Raw genomic sequence first — 17,649 nt, 5'->3', positions numbered from 1 at the left:
GGGAACTAGATCCCACATGCCACAGCTGAGACTCGGTGCAGCAAAATAAATAAATAAATGTTTTTTTAAAAAATAAGTTCAAGTAGGAGTGATTAACATTGTGTTAATAAGCCCTAGTCATACACGGTCATTTCACGAGGAAATAAAATTCCACATTGTTAATAACACAACTTTATATATATCAAAAGGCTTCCCTGGTGGCTCAGACAGTAAAGAATCTGCCTGCAATGTGGGAGACCCACGTTAAATCCCTGAGTTGGAAAGATCCCCTACAGAAGGGAATGACAACCCACTCTAGTATTCTTGCCTGGAGAATCTCATGGACAGAGGAGCCTGGCGGGCTACAGTCCACAGGTTCACAAAGAGTCAGACACATCTGAGTGACTAACACACACCCCTATAAAAGGAGCTAGAAAAACAAGGATTACATTTCTCCCCCAATTTTTCTCTTTTTTCCAGACTTCAAAATTTCCAGAAATTTTATGACCTCAAGGCCATCATTTTATTTATTTTAGTGAAATATATTTCCTGTGTTGCAAAAGTATCTGACCCATTCAGTTTAGCTGAGCTCACTCTGTGTCTGCTTTCTCCTTGGTATGTGTGTGAGTGTGTATTAGTCACTCAGACGTGTTCAACTCTTCGCGACCCCATGGACTGTAGCCCGCCAGGCTCCTCTGTTCATGCGATTCTCCAGCCAAAAATACTGGAGTGGGTTGCTACTCCCTTCTCCAGGGGATCTTCCCAACCCAGGGATCGAACCCGGGTTTCCTGCATTGGAGGCAAATTCTTTACTGTCTGAGCCACCAGGGAAGACCTTCTTCCTTGGTACATGCAGTAAAGGGATCTGACGTCTAGGTCTCCCTGCTGTCGTAGATTCTAGAAATAGATGAACATGTTGGTAGAGATGGTGGCATTTTGTTTTGATCTCTCTTCTCAAACACTAATACGCTCTGACTTCCGTACCTGGCTGTGTGCCTATTGCATGAATATCGAGGCCTGTCTCTGGTTCATCTCCAAAGATGCTGCTTCTCATCTGACATTCCCTGTCCCTCCTACTCCTGTTTACCTTCTGCTCCCACAGCTGAATTTCTGAGCACAATTCACCACCATGGAAACCCTACTGACCAGATTGGCAACAATGAAAAACACTGATGCATACTTACGAGACTCTATGGAAATGGGTGCCGTTTATGAGGTGTAATTGATGCAGGCTTTTCACAGGGCAATTGGGTGGCTTCTATAAAATATGAAACTCATATACCTTTCAACAGACTTATTCTACTTCTAGAAATCTCCTTCTAGAAATGTATTTGAGCAAGTACTCAAGGCTATCTTTCAAAGATGTTCAGAGCAGAACTATTTAGAGTAGTGAAAAATTACAAAGAAACTTAAAGTACATTAATCAGGTTGTTGTATTTTCTGATAGTTCTACTTCCTTATACTGCGCTGAAATCTGCTCACCAGCACTTCCTGGGTCAAAGATTCCCCTCCCCAGGGCGTCACAAAGCAAGTATAAGCTAGGGTCATGTCATTAATCATGAGGGTGTAGCCTATATAGGCCATGGGTTCAAAGTTGGGATAGATAATCTGAATTTTCTGGATTACCAGAATTTTCAGAGGCTCAGTCCATAGCACAAGATCTCAAAACAAGTCACCAATGGTTACAATACATTATAGTCTCAGAAATATAAAAACATCTACAGCTATCAAATTATTTACTTGGTCACTCTCATCACAGTGTTTGTTACTCATGAAGTGAACTGTTTACTACATTGACTGCTTCCTTATTAAGCAAAGACGATGCAGGTTTCTTAAGCTTTCTTGAATGTAGACTTGATATTATGCCTCAGCTCCTATCTTTTATCTGCAGCAAGTGGCTGTCAACTCTTTGTTGAAATCACACACACACGAACACACACACACACATGCAGATCAAAACCGGGTGGAACTGCTGTGAAATGTTCTCATCCTACACTTAGAGAACAACTAGGGTAGATTATTAAAAAGAATACTGGAAAAGTAGAAAAGACTCAGAGCCTTCTGGTTAAAAATGGAGATGTTCCCCTACACACAAGAACTGAAGACCTTCCCTTCAAGTTAGCAATTATTCTCAAGAAGAGGAAAAATGGAAAGAACTTTTCAACTTCCTGACCTTACCTGGTATAAGCATTGTTCTTGTTATGAATCATGGAGCCAGTGTGCTGGCCAAGGATTGGAAAGGGGAGGGCTCTGCTCATTTACCCAGAATAGTGATTTGCCTTTAAAATATATATATCTGTAGAAAAAGAGATTTCCATAAGATTTACATAGGAGACTCTAGACATTGGCAAGGGATTTTTCTGAAGACCGTTTGTCAAGTGAAAGTCGCTCAGTCATGTCTGACTCTTTGTGACCCCTTGGACAATACAGTCCATGGAATTCTCCAGACCAGAATACTAGAGTGAGTATTCTTTCCCTTCTCCAGGGGCTCAAACCCAGGTCTCCTGCATTGCAGGCGGATTCTTTACCGGCTGAGCCACAAGGGAAGCCCAAGAATACTGGAGTGAGTAGCCCATCCCTTCTCCAGTGGATCTTCCCAACCCAGGAACTGAACTGGAGTCTCCTGCATTGCACATGGATTCTTTACCAACTGAGCTATCAGGGAAGCCCAAAGACCTCTTAGTTGCCCTTATTCACTATTGAGAATACTGATAGGGACAGAGTAAAGAGACAAAGTTGGTAATTAAATAGTTAATCCCACTAGGGGATTATAAGTCAAGAAAAAAGTATGGGAGACCCTTGTAAGTTAATGATCACTCAAGAAAGCAGGTTTGCTTAACCACAAAACCAAGCAGGGCTGCTTAGCAACAAAACCACACAGGAGAAGCATGAGACATGCCCCCTGACAGTAAAACCATGGTGGCACGAGACCCACATCTTGCCCAGTGAGCCTGGTAAGTTAATGACCCCTAGGACATGCTCTCTGCACACATAAAAAAAAAACAATAATTTATGGAAAGGTAACATTTCAAAGTGCAAGATCCTCAGTGTACTGAGATCCGAGATAATTTTTCCATAGGGTCACGACAGTCATAGTGCCAGTCTTAGTGTCTTGACCATGTAGGGACAAAAAAAACTCCCCCACCTGACATAGAGGAGGAGCTGACGATGGAAGCATGACATCTACTCAGGAATGAGGAAGAAAGTGGTTTTCTCCCTTTCTGACTTCTCCTTTGATTATAAAACTGTAGCCCACTAAGTTCTTGGGGTGGGGCACCTTCTCGCCTGGCCACTTATAAGCCTCACAAGCATCCTGTTCTAATAAATTACTTCTATCACTTTGCCTCTCACTGAATTCTTTCTGCACTGAGACCTAAAGGACTGGAGCTCCTTGGAGTCCCTCAGAATGCCATGTAGCATTTTCAATATCACATAGCGTTTCTCAAAATTATGTCATAAATTAAGTCAAAAAAAATTCAAGTTAAGGACTTCTGTAACTGAGCAGGACCCTATGGGGCCTTCCCAGGACAGACCTCTCTGCCACATCCTCTGCTTCAGCTCCTCTCTAAGGTACCTAGATAACAGTATCTGATGCACATTTCCTGAGTTGTTTTGCAGATACTAAGTGAAAGTGAAAGTGAAGTCGCTCAGTCGTGTCTGACTCCTTGCGACCCCATGGACTGTAGCCCACCAGGCTCCTCCGTCCGTGGGATTCTCCAGGCATGAATACTGGAGTGGGTTGCTGTTTCCTTCTCCAGGAGATCTTCCCAACCCAGGGATCAAACCCGGGTCTCCCGCATTGCAGGCAGATGCTACTAAAACCCCCACCAAATGAAAGACGTTAACTACCTGATGACCACGAGCACAGAGCCCCCAGGCCTACTGAACCTAAGGACTGATAACGTTAACCCTGTGACTCCACCCTGTTACCTCATCAGAGAACTGTGTGCCAGCTGATCACATACCCTGGGTCACCCCTTCCTCGCCTTGCCTTTAAAAAATGCTTGGCTGAAACCCATTAGGGAGTTCAGGTGTTTTGAGAACTAGCCACCCTGGACTCCTTGCTTGATGCCCTGCAATAAACACAGCACTTTCCTTCACCACAACCCAGTGTCAGTAGATTGGTTTCAATGCATGGATGAGTGGACCCAAGTTTGGTTCTGTAACACTTCCACTGCATTCTTTTGATAATGCTTATGTAATGGTCATTGGTTAATTTTCTCAGCCAATTACTCATTTCACGAATCTGGGTGGGCAGCAAGGACCACTTCCCAGTACAAAAGCTAAAAATGTCCAATACTCACTTTTCCAGGTTCTTAGGCTCAGGTATGTGACCTGGAGCAATCAGCTGCATTTGCTTAGAATGTGGAGGACTGGAGCTGCGGATGGGGAAGACTCTTTACATGGTGCACTTCAAAGCAATGGCAGCAGTAGCTCGTGTCCGTCCAGCTGTGCCACTGGAACCAGTGTGGCACCCAACATCCGATGCCAGCTGTGTCTTTCATGCGGGGTGAAGCAACGAGCATGCAGCAGAGACAATGAGGCTCTTTTTGCCTACCTGGCTCTGTAATTTTGGTGTACTTCTAACTGCCTGGTCTCCCTTGGTTTCTGCTTATTTCCTTCCAGTGATCTTGTAATCTACCATGACATTGTGATATATTAAGAAATACATATATTTGGTCTTCCTCCCCAGCTCCCGGCACTGAGCTCCTAAAACCCCTGAAATTTCCTGAGCGATAGGTGTGAGAGGAGTATCTTTTGCTATTCTTAATAAGCCTCTTTCAACTGTACTTGAGTTTATGCAAATGAAGTTATTCTTAGAGGATGAGGACTGGTCACCAGCGGAAACAACCACGTGATTAGAGGGTTGGGACTTTCAGTCCCCCACCTCTGGGATGGGAAGAAGTGCTCGAAACCGAGTTTAGTCATCGGTGGTCAATAATTTAATCCATCATCCCTATATAATTGAATCTCCATATAAATTCTAAACAAATGGGTTTGGAGAGCTTCCAGGTTAGGTGAACAGTTCAAGGTGCTGGGAGGGTGATGCATTTAAGAAGGTGTGGAGGCTCTACGTCCCTTCCCACATACCTTGCCCCACGCATCTCTTCCATTTGGCTGCTCCTGAGTTGTAGTCTTTATAATAAACTGATAATAGTAGGCAATGTCTTGCCCTGAGTTCAGTGAGCTGCTCTAGCAAATTATGGAACCCAAGGAGGGAGGTGACAGAAACGCTGAAATTATAACCATTTAGTCAAAAGCCCTGGAAGCCTAGGCTTGCAACTGCATCTGAAATAGGGAGCAGCTTTGTGGGACTGAGCCCTTAATCTGCAGGGTAGTCAGCGTCAGAATTGCTTGACATGGAAAACCCACACATTTGGTGTCAGAAGTGTGAGTACTATTAGAGGTCCACTCTATCTCACAATCTCTGTGATCTTCCAACAGGAGGCTGACACAGTTTTGTTGCTGTATTCCTCAAGCCCAGAAAGTTCCTGATGCATCAAAGGTGTTCAGAAAATACTTGTATCTGAGTAAAAAGTAAGCAAACTCTCTGCAACTTTGATGTATTAGTAAATCTACAATTGTTCCAAAATACAGTTTATTTAAAAGAATACTGGAAGGAGAGAGGGAAGGAGAGAAGAATTCTCTGTACACCATATTAACTAAGAGTTTTGGTTACTTCTCTTATACCAAGAAGCACTTCCCCTCTTCCTTTTCCTCCGCACACCCCCTCCTCCCCATCGTCATCATTCTGCCATCACTGAGCCTTCACTGAGCCCTGCAGAGCTACCATGCTGTATTGGTTACAAAGGGGGCTGTCACCTGTCTTCAGGGAGCACTATTCCTTGTGCTTGGCACTGTGAAGACTCGAGTTCTACTCCCCTCAATATCTTACAGAATTATTGTAAGAATCAAATGAAATTCTAAGAGTTGCCATAATGGTAAGCACTTAGTGTGTGCCAGGTTCTATGCCAAACACTTTAAGAGCACGCTCTCCTTTACTTCTTACAACAGTCTTGTAAGTTGGGATACTAACGTCCCCAGTTTATGGATAAGGTAAGTCAGGCTTCCTGAGCACCTTGCTCACGGTCATAGAGCTGGTGAGAAGAAGGCTGGAGCAGGAGACTTGAAGGCGTCTGACTCCAAAGGCCCCGTGCATTCCTCTGCCTTGTGATTCCCATGTAACAAGCGTGCAAGAAGTGTGCATAGTTTTGAGTATTTTCATCCCATCCTTCCCTCTTTCCTCCTCCCACTTCCTCCTCCAGCTCTCCGATCAGATCCCGACTAGACTCTGAGAGTTCCCAGATGGGAGCTGTAGAAGAACTGGCAAACGGGGCTGGGAACAGCCACCACTCCCATTACTGCTGCAAGGAGTCAAGATGGAGAAAGATGTCCAGGAAAGAAAAAGGATGTGATTCTCTGAGAACCCGAGGACTAAGTCAGGCTCACCTTCCCTTCTTCACCTCACCCAGGAGAGCACTGCCAAGGCCACCAACCTTAGGACAACTCCTCTTTGACAGAGAGGCTTTCGATCACTAAGCTGTGCTGCTTTCCCAGCTGCATGCGAACAAGTAGGTTTCAGACATCTGAATTGTTTTTTTAAACAGCCGGCCCCACCCATTCATTGGTACCAGGCGGGCCCTTGCAGAGGCTGAGCCCAGCCTTGATGTGGCCGGGGTGTCCAGAAGGCTGGGCAACAGACTATGCTGGGTGTACCCAATTGCTGCCCAGCTGGGCCTGGTGGGGAGGCTTTGGGTGATGTTGCTAGGCAACCTGGGTAATTGGAGAGGCCACAGATTGGGCTTCTGGGCCACAGAGACGAACAGCCTCCTTCATCACACTGCAGACCATCATTATGCCTCATTCCAGAGTCCTGCAGCAATCTCTCTGTGGTTATAGCCTGAAAGAGGGCTTTTTTAGCTACAGAAATTAAGAACCAGCCTTTCCAATTTATGGGTTTGTGGTTGTGGTTGTTTTCTTTTCGCTACATCTCCAAGAATACACTTGAAATAAATAGGTAAAAGATTTTAAAACAAAATAGAAAGTACCGTCACAAATCCCCTTTTCCAAAAGTATTCCTTACTCCTAAAGCAAAGCACACTTACCCTCAATTGTGAGGGCACCTAAGGTAGGGATGCTCTTCTTCCTGAGGTCTCTGCATGCCCACTATGTGTTCAAAGATTCTTCTTTGCAATCCCACAACTGTGGCTGTGCTTCAAGGTAGGGGGACCAAGACTCTGGTCATGTACAAGACCTCTCAGTGGAATAATTTCCTTGTGTCTCTCCCATTCAAAGACTATCATGACTGCCCCTTCCCAATCCACAGAACCACTTTCACTTGTGGGGTTTTTAGTTTGTTTTTTGTTTTTGTTTCATTCGGCCGTGCCTCAAGGCTTGCAGAATCTTAGTTGCCTGCACAGGGATCAAACTTAGGCCCACAGCAGTAAAAGTTCTGAGTCCTAACCACTGGACCATCAGGGAATCCTCATCACTTGTGGTATTTTGATGAATCCTCCTAGCTGCCTTGCAGAGAAGGTGATGCACCCCACTCCAGTACTCTTGCCTGGCAAATCCCATGGGTGGAGGAGCCTGGTAGGCTGCAGTCCATGGGGTTGCGAAGAGTTGGACATGACTGATCAACTTCCCTTTCACTTTTCACTTTCATCCATTGGAGAAGGAAATAACAACCCACTCCAGTGTTCTTGCCTGGAGAATCCCAGGGACGGGGGAGCCTGGTGGGCTGCCGTCTATGGGGTCACACAGAGTCAGACACGACCGAAGTGACTTAGCAGCAGCAGCAGCAGCTGCCTTGTGAAGAAGACACCATTTTTATTCCCGTTTTACAGATGAATTACTAAGGCAAAAAGAGGTACCTGTGATTGCACATCAAAAGCAAAGCCAGAGCACTGTCCCATTCTTGAGGCTAGATCCTGAGCCACTCCACTATTAATATACCCACTGCTTCCCCACAGAGCTATTTAAGTACTCTATTATAACATTTTTGTTCTCTATTATAATAAATAATAGTAATAATAATAATATATAAAGACCAAAGCTTTATGTTGTATCTCATACTGTCCTCAACACATTTTCCTTGTTGATTGTGATCAGACTTTCAAAGTTGCCTCATGCACACTAAGAAATAGAATATGGAAGAAGTCCCAAAGACAGACACACTATTTAACTAGGCTAATGACCTAGCCCACCAGAGCACAGAGCTAAAGGAAAACTCCCAGATGGTGCCAGTGGTAAAGAACCCACCTGCCAATGCAGGAGACATAAGAGGCACAAGTTTGATCCCTGTGTTGGGAAGATCCCCTGGAGGAGGAAATGGCAACCCACTCTAGTACTCTTGCCTGGAGAATGCCATGGACAGAGAAGCCTGGCGGGCTACAGTTCATGGGGTCACACAGAGTCAGACACGACTGAAGTGACTTAGCATGCAGCACGCAATGACCTAGCCCACCAGAGCACAGCGCTGAAAGAAAACTCCCAACGTCCTTAATTCAAGGAGTTGGCTCTGTTTGATAACATTATGATACTATTTCAGTCCCTTCAGTAAGGAGGCAGAATCCCTGCTCTCAATAGGTATTTGTAGGTATTCTTCAAAAAGGCTTTCACTGCCTCATCTTCAATGTTTCTTAAATAATGGTCCATTGATGATAACCAACTGTGCTGCTTTGCACGGGACTCGGCATATGTGATTTAGGGTGCTAAAATTAGGACGGCCCTGGGCACGCCAAGGACAGCTGGTCACCCTGACATAAACCAGCTACAGAATCATCTGAACAAGTCAAGTGGAGATGGCTGGTTCTAATCCTAGGGCAGTGGTTCTTAACCCTGGCTACACATCAGAATTGTCTGAGGAGATTGTAAAGCAGTATTAATGTCTGAGCTCACCTCTGATCAGTTGAACTAAGGCCTCTGGAGCTAGGGCCTGGACATTGGAATTTTTTGATGTGCAGCTAAGATTGAAACCCCCTGCCCTAGAAATTTGGATTCTGGGCTGGGGTCTTGCCCAGGAATCTGCCTGTCTTTGTAACAGCTCCCTAGGGGATTCTCATGTACACTATGATTTGATAACCAATGAATTCTTACGTGATGTGTGAATTTATTGGACAACATACCCTGAATGCCTTGTATATGCTATACTCTGGAAACATACAAAAAAAACAAAAACAAAACCACCTCCTATTCCCCAGGCCCTCTTTATTCCTCAGTGGAGAACAAAGACCTATAAATTCTTCCAACACAGTATACAGTAGTCTCCCCTTATCCACAGCAATACATTCCAAGTCCCCAGGGAATATCTGAATCTGTGGGTAGCTCCAAATTTTATCCATACAATGGTTTTTCCTATACACACATACCTATGGTAAAGTTTAATTTATAAATTAAACATTAACAATAATAACTAATAATAAAATAGAATTAAAACAATATTCTGTAATAAAAGTTGTGTGAATGTTGTCATCTCTCTCTCTCTCTCCAAATCTTATTGCACAAATTTAAAGCTGTTTCCATCTTAACTGAGCACTTGTCATACATTGTGGCTGTAACTTTTGCAGTTTGAGGTGACATAGCAAACCTAGATAAATTTTTTTTCCTTCTTCACAATTTCATAGATGATTCATTTTTATCTTAGCAGCCTCAGAATGCAATTTTTTTTTCTTACCATTTTTTGTTGTTGTTGTTGTTGTTGGTCACACCATGTGACTTGTGGAATCTTAGTTCCCTGACCAGGACTCGAACTTGTGCCCCCTACAGTGGAAACACAGAGTCCTCACCATTGAACCACCAGGGAAGTTCCCTTTTTTCTTTCCTTATTAAGTCAAGAAGTTTCACCTTTTCACTTAAAGGAAGCGCTTCACAGCTTATCTACAGCATATCCAAATTGCCAGCATTATTACCCTTGTGTTTTGGGGCCATTAGCAAGTTAAATAAGGGTGACTTTGGCATACCTCAACTGATAACCAAGACTGCAGCTAGATGACTGGGCAGGATACACTAGACAAAGAAATGATTCATGTCCCAGGCCAGATGGAGCAGGACAGCTTGAGATTTCATCAAACTACTCAGAAGAGTGCACAACTCAAAATTTATGAATTGTTCATTTCTGGAATTTTCCACTTAATATTTTCAAACCAGGGTTGACTTCAGGTAACTGAAACCGGGGAAAGCAAAACCTCGGGTAAGAAGAGGGCGCTACTGAACTGTGGTTTAGATTTTCAAGTGGGTCAGTCTCATCAGGGCAGCTGTGGTTATTCCGTTTCCAGAAGCCCAGTGTGGTAGATTAAAGACGGAGCATATTACTTGCTGTTTCTCCACTAAAAGGTGGTTTTGTTTCCCCACCTTGAATCTGGGCCAGACCTGTGACTAGTTTTGACTGATAGCATGAGGCAGAAGTAGTGCCAGATACCTCCAAGGCCAGGCCTGCCGAGATCTGCAGCCCTACTTCTGTTCCTCTTGGAATGTCCCCTGTTTGAGATCTGACATCATATAAGAAGAATGACCTCCGCTGAGGAGTGATTTGTTATATAGCAATAGTTACCAGAGCCCCTCATCAGAACCAGAGGACGGCATGACATTCCACACCATTCTGCCTTCCCTTTAACACCATTCATGTTCACACCCCCTCAGCTGAGTAGACAGCAGCTGTCTCACCTGAAAGAGCCTCTCAGTTAATCTCCATCTCTGTTTCCATTCCTGCCCCCCTTCCAAAACAAAACACAATCAACTGTCTGCTTAAAAATCCTTCAGTGGGGGGCTTTCCTGCTGGTCCAGTGGTTAGGAGTCCACCTTGCAAGGCAGGGGACACTGTTCAATCCTTGGCCTGGGAGCATCTCACATGCCCTGGAGCAACTGGGCCTATGCGTCACAACTACTGAGCCCTTGTGTGGCTTCTACTGACGCCCGCTCACTAGAGTCCATGCTCTGCAACAAGAGAAGCCACCTCAATGAGAAGTCCCCACAAAGCAACTAGAGAGTAGCCCCTGCTCACTGCAACTAAAGAAAGCCCACGCACAGCAACAAACACCCAGCACAGCCAAAATACACAAATAAATAAAACCCTTCAGTGTTTCCCATTCTCTTCAAGGTAAATACAGGATCCTTGGCATGGTTGGTAAATCCTGCACCACCTAGCTCCAGCCTTCTTTTAACCTCCTACTACTCTCCCAACATCTCTGTGCTGCAACCACAGGGGCTTCTTTCTGTCTCAAGCACACACCAAGCTCTCTCCTGTCTCAAGGTCTTTGCACTTGCTGTTCCCTCTACCCTAATCCTTTCTCCTCCCCACCCTCCACCCCCCAAACCCCAGCACATACACTCAAGGCTAGCTCTTTTTCTGGCCTCTCTGTAGTGGCAGCCCAACCTCTGCCCACCCCATATACTCTATCACATCCCCCTTCTAACTCACTTTCAGCACTTAACTATCCAAAAACACCTGGTTTGGGAATTTCCCTGGTGGTCTGCTGCTGCTGCTGCTAAGTCACTTCAGTTGTGTCCGACTCTGTGTGACCCCATAGATGGCAGCCCACCAGGCCCCCACCGTCCCAGGGATTCTCCAGGCAAGAACACTGGAGTGGGTTGCCATTTCCTTCTCCAATGCATGAAAGTGAAAGTGAAGTTGCCCAGTTGTGTCCGACTCTTAGCGACCCCATGGACTGCAGCCTACCAGGCTCCTCCATCCATGGGATTTTCCAGGCAAGAGTACTGGAGTGGGTTGCCATTGCCTTGGTTAATAATCTGCCTTCCAATGCAGGGTACATGGGTTCAAGCCCTGGGCAGGGAACTAAGGTTCCACATTGGTTGGTTGGTTGGTTGGTTTAGTCACTAAGTCGTGTCCAACTCTTTCAACTCCCTGACTGTCACCCACCAGGCTCCTCTGTCCATGGGATTTTCCAGGCAAGAATACTAGAGTGGATTGCCATTTCCTTCTCCAGGGCATCTTCCCGATCCAGGAATCGAACCCAGGTCTACTGCATTGCAGGCAGATTCTTTACTGACTGGGCTATGAGGGAAGATTCCACGTGCCACAGGGCAACTAAGCCCGTATGCCACAACTACAGAGCCTACACACTGCAGCTACTGAGCCAGAGCTCTGGAGCCCATGTGCGCAACAAATTGAAGCTCACATGCTACGATCAATATTGATCCCGCATGCCACAAAGAAGACCTCCGGTATGACAACTAAGACTCAATGTTGCTGCCGTTGTTGTTTTCAATCGCTAAGTTGTGTCCAGCTCTTTGCAACCCCATGGACTGAAGCATGCAAGCCAGGCTTCCCTGTCCTTCACTATTTCCTGGCATTTATTCAAATTCATGTCCGTTGAGTTGGTAATGCTATCTAACCATCTCATCCTCTACCACTCTCTTCTCCTTTCACTGCCTAAGATTTGATGTAGTCAAATAAATATGTAAAAATAAAAATCTGGTTTGTTTATCTGTTGTCTGTCTCTTTCTACTAGAATATAAGCTCCAGGAAAGTAGGAAATTTTCTTTTTTATCCTATCTAATGGTGCTTACTGTTTGCTGAATAAACCACTAAGTGAGTAGAAGAAGGAAGAAGGGGGAAATTTGGAAAGAACACTGAATTGCTACACTCAGAAAACCCTGGTTCTTGCTCCAATTCTGCCCCCTGCTTATCTCCAGACGAGCCACTTCACCTCACCTGATCAGTCCCCCCTGTGATGCCCCTGGACAATGATGTTGTGTGTGCCACACACCTGCAGTGTTCACATTTGTTGCTCATGAAGCCCCATAAGAATTTCAGACAAGCTATGTTACTCTCATACATTTTTAAGTCAACAATAAATTATTTCTCACAAATTAAAATCAGTTGCAAGATAGAACTTTCTAGCATAGTCTTTATTAGAGACATGCTTTAGATATGTCTTCCTCTAAACCTTGGAGCTACAGATTTAGCTTGCTCAGTTTATGGAAAATGTCTGCCATATAATCCAATTGTCAAAACCAGTCCTCACTGTCAAATCGATCAGCCAAACCAGAATAATCTTGTCTGTAAGAGAATCCGCCTTCATTCTTTTCTTCCTTGTTACCTCTAATTAATTTTTTACTGAGGTATAGTTGACTTGTGGTACTATGTTAGTTTCAGGTGTACAACATAGTAATTCAAAATTTTTATAGGTTATACTCCATTTAAAGCTGTTATAAAATATTGGCCATTTTCCTTGTGCTATATAAGATATCCTTGTAGCTTGTTTATTTTACACATAGTAGCCTGAACCTCTCAGTCTCCTACTCCTATCTTGCCCCATCTCTTTCTCTCTCCCCACTGGTAACCACTAGTTTTGGTCTCACTGAGTGCCTAGCAATTCTAGCTCCCACCCTGCACTAGGCCTTTTCATGAGCATCTCTGTCTGTTAGAACATCTTCCCTTCCCAATTTGTTCTCCTGGCCAAGTCTTAACACACCCTCCAAGACTCTGTCCTAACATTTCCTCTGCAAAGCCTTATTAAGCCTCTACTAGGCACCTGCCATTGTGCTAAGCAAGGGATACAGTAACTAATGAAGCAGACATGGAAGAATTAGGGTACCACTGTCTTCTTTGTATTATCACTGTCTCCTCCACAAGGCTGTGAAAGCCCTGAAGATAGGACGTGTTTTACTCATCTTTTAAAGTTATTTATTTATTTATGTTCAGCTGTGCTGGGTCTTCGTTGCTGCATGGGCTGTTCTCTAGTTGTGCTGTGCAGGCTTCTCACTGCGGTGGCTTCTCCTGTTGTAAAGCATGGGATTTAGGGTGAGTGGGCTTCAGTACTTGCAGCTCCCAGGCTCTAGAGCATAGGCTCAATAATTGTGGCTGCTCCACACAGCATGTGGGATCTTCCCAGATCAGGAATCGAACCCGTGTATCCTGCATTGGCAGGAGTATTCTTCACCACTGAGTCACCAGGGAAGACCTATTTTATTCATCTTTGAATCCCTATTATGGAACCCACAGAACGAATCAGATTATGTTTGTTGAATTAACTTACTCACAAAAAATTCCTCGAACATTTCTGTATCAGGAACATACAGGGTGCTCACTATAAGCTGTGAACATATACATAGGATCAACAGAGCACGTGACTGAATGAATGAAGTACGAATGAGTGACTGAATGAACAAATCAGGGAAGGACTGGGTTCTTTCCCACTTGGATGAAGCAGCCCAGAGCAGGAGATGTACTGATGTACGGCAAGTGAGAAGCCAGTGTCTAGGAAGCTGGGAGAAGGCTGATGGCCTTTTGTTCTTTCTGATACACAGAAATTTGAAGAACAATAAGGATTTGAACAAAGTGTGGAATCCAAAGTCTGACCTAGATTTGAATTCTGGATCCACTACTTATTATGAGCCATGTGACCTTAGGCAAATCCCTTTGTTTTTGTATCTTCGTGTATCTTCGTGTTCTCAACTGTAAAATGGGGCTAAGGATAATATAATAGGGTTATGATTAAATGAGATTACGCATTTAAAAGGCTGTAACCTGAGGCCAAGGGAACATTTCATTCAAAGATGGGCTCGATAAAGGACAGAAATGGTATGGACCTAACAGAAGCAGAAGATATTAAGAAGAGATGGCAAGAATACACAGAAGAACTGTACAAAAAAGATCTTCATGACCCAGATAATCACGATGGTGTGATCACTGACCTAGAGCCAGACATCCTGGAATGTGAAGTCAAGTGGGCCTTAGAAAGCATCACTATGAACAAAGCTAGTGGAGGTGATGGAATTCCAGTTGAGCTATTTCAAATCCTGGAAGATGAGGCTGTGAAAGTGCTGCACTCAATATGCCAGCACATTTGGAAAACTCAGCAGTGGCCACAGGACTGGAAAAGGTCAGTTTTCATTCCAATCCCAAAGAAAGGCAATGCCAAAGAATGCTCAAACTACCACACAATTGCACTCATCTCACATGCTAGTAAAGTAATGCTCAAAATTCTCCAAGCCATGCTTCAGCAATATGTGAACCGTGAACTTCCTGATGTTCAAGCTGGTTTTAGAGAAGGCAGAGGAACCAGAGATCAAATTGCCAACATCCACTGGATCATGGAAAAAGCAAGAGAGTTCCAGAAAAACATCTATTTCTGCTTTATTGACTATGCCAAAGCCTTTGATTGTGTGGATCACAATAAACTGGAAAATTCTGAAAGAGATGGGAATACCAGACCGGCTGACCTGCCTCTTGAGAAATCGGTATGCAGGTCAGGAAGCAACTGTTAGCAACTAACTAACTGTTAGTCCAGTTAGAACTGGACATGGAACAATAGACTGGTTCCAAATAGGAAAAGGAGTACGTCAAAGCTGTATATTGTCACCCTGCTTATTTAACTTCTATGCAGAGTACATCATGAGAAACACTGGACTGGAAGAAACACAAGCTGGAATCAAGATTGCCAGGAGAAATATCAATAACCTCAGATATGCAGATGACACCACCCTTATGGAAGAAAGTAAAGAGGAACTAAAAAGCGCTTGATGAAAGTGAAAGTGGAGAGTGAAAAAGTTGGCTTAAAGCTCAACATTCAGAAAACAAAGATCATGGCATCAGGTCCCATCACTTCATGGGAAATAGATGGGGAAACAGTGTCAAACTTTATTTTTGGGGGCTCCAAAATCACTGCAGATGGTGACTGCAGCCATGAAATTAAAGGACGCTTACTCCTTGGAAGGAAAGTTATGACCAACCTAAATAGCATATTCAAAAGCAGAGACATTACTTTGCCAACAAAGGTTCGTCTAGTCAAGGCTATGGTTTTTCCTGTGGTCATGTATGGATGTGAGAGTTGGACTGTGAAGAAGGCTGAGCGCCAAAGAATTGATGCTTTAGAAGTGTGGTGTTGGAGAAGACTCTTGAGAGTCCCTTGGACTGCAAGGAGATCCAACCAGTCCATTCTGAAGGAGATCAGCCCTGGGATTTCTTTGGAAGGGATGATGCTGAAGCTGAAACTCCAGTACTTTGGCCACCTCATGTGAAGAGTTGACTCATTGGAAAAGACTCTGATGCTGGGAGGGATTGGGGGCAGGAGGAGAAGGGGACGACAGAGGATGAGATGGCTGGATGGCATCACTCACTCGATGGACATGAGTTTGGGTGAACTCCGGGAGTTGGTGACGGACAGGGAGGCCTGGCATGCTGTGATTCATGGGGTTGCAAAGAGTCGGACACGACTGAGCGACTGAACTGAACTGAACCGAACCTGAGGCCAGGCAGAGTTGGTGGTAGGAACTGACGGTTCCCATCACTGACTCTAAGTATGCAAATTCAGAAACACAGCGGGAGAGCCTTCATTTCCTTCCAGCTAGAGGTCCCAGCCCTGATTGCTGTTCTAACCTCAAACGGCAGGAGGCGCTTTCCCTATTCAGCCCCTCCCTTCACCGCCTGCCCCTTCACTCCCAGCTCAGTGTTTACAGGTCGGCCCAAGTGCCTTCAAGGCCAAGGGTGTCTGCTACATCTTTACAAGATAGAGAGGGGAGGGTGGCAGTTACGGCGGGTCATGGCAGGAAACAGGCCAAAGAAGCACAGGTGTTTCTGGAGCCGGCCTTGCTGTGTGCCCGGCACTGGGCTTGGTGTTTGATATGTATCATCTCATGTCCATGGAGTCCCAACAACAAAACAACAGCTCATGTCCTCTTTATAACAATACTATTTAGAGCTAAGGAAACTGACCTTCAGGAAGAGGTGGGATATCAATCCAAATGCCTCTCTAAGACTCAAAAATGTTTCCACTCTGCCACGCTGGCCACCTGCTTACAGATGATCACCATACATTTGTGAAATAAATTTCAGTTCTCTTATTCCCAGGAAGAGCGAAACTGTGCGTCCCACGCCTAACTTCACCCCTGCCCCACCCCATCCCCCCACCCCCCGCGGAGAATCATGAATAAAGAATAAAAAGTAACATATTAAGGAGTGAACAGAATCCTTCAGACACGCATACCAGGAAGGAGGAAACAACCTCGGAGACTTGCTGGGCAGGAAGCAGCCAGAGACTGTCCGGCCCTGGCTGTGGTCTCCCGGGGCAGAGGTCTAGGGAGGACTAGGATCTGGCTCAGTTGGAGGGAGGAGAGAAATGTGGGACTGGAGTTGGGGACAGGTTACTGAGGAGAACGGGATGAAGGAGGAGAAAGAAGGCGAGAGATTGACCAGGGCTCAGAGGGGCAAGTTGGCATTACCTGGTCCTCCCACCATCGGGGAGAGGGGTGAGTCAGAGACAGCCCCCTGACTCCTGGCCCAACCTGCTGCCAACTTTTAAAATGAAAGTGGCAGGAGCGGACACTCCTGAAGCCTCCTCCGAAGGAGGTTGCTAAGGGAGCACTCCTCGGTCGGCCCTGGGCCTCGGGCGCTCCCCACCCCCGACCCGCCCGACAGAGGGACCCGGTCGACGGCTCCCACCGCCCTCACCAGAGCCCGCAGCTTACCTGGGGGAGGCCAAGGTGCGTCCCAGGCAGGACAGGCTGCTCCCTGCCAAGGGGCTGCCTCAGGTATCCTGAAGTTCCCGCCCTGCCAGACACTCCTAGGTCGCTCCTCAAATTAAAATCCTCCGCACAGTTTCCCGCTCGCCCAGCCCCGGGGGAGGGAGCCCGAGGAAATTCCCTCCCAGCCCTAAGAGGGCCTGGGCCGGGCCAGCCAGCTCGGCAACCTCAGCCCTGGGCTGGCTC

At 45.5% G+C, this 17,649-nt stretch overlaps 1 protein-coding gene across 2 annotated transcripts in view; it reads right to left on the bottom strand.

Moving 5' to 3' along the window:
• The window catches only part of RHBDL2 (rhomboid like 2), a 59,065-nt gene extending 41,416 nt beyond the window's left edge, over positions 1 to 17,649 (bottom strand). Inside the window, exon 1 of one of the 2 annotated variants that reach the window (XM_006077543.3) lies at positions 17,410 to 17,649. The gene's annotated coding sequence lies outside the window, so the exon portion shown is untranslated. Of the gene's footprint in view, positions 1 to 16,928; positions 16,949 to 17,409 lie in introns of those variants that run through there. The other variant, XM_006077544.3, reaches the window with a different exon arrangement.

The sequence above is a fragment of the Bubalus bubalis genome, chromosome 6 (genome assembly GCF_019923935.1).
Source record: "Bubalus bubalis isolate 160015118507 breed Murrah chromosome 6, NDDB_SH_1, whole genome shotgun sequence".
Lineage (NCBI taxonomy): Eukaryota > Metazoa > Chordata > Mammalia > Artiodactyla > Bovidae > Bubalus > Bubalus bubalis.
Note: the sequence above shows the minus strand (reverse complement) of the source record. Positions and strands in the feature narration are given on the sequence as shown.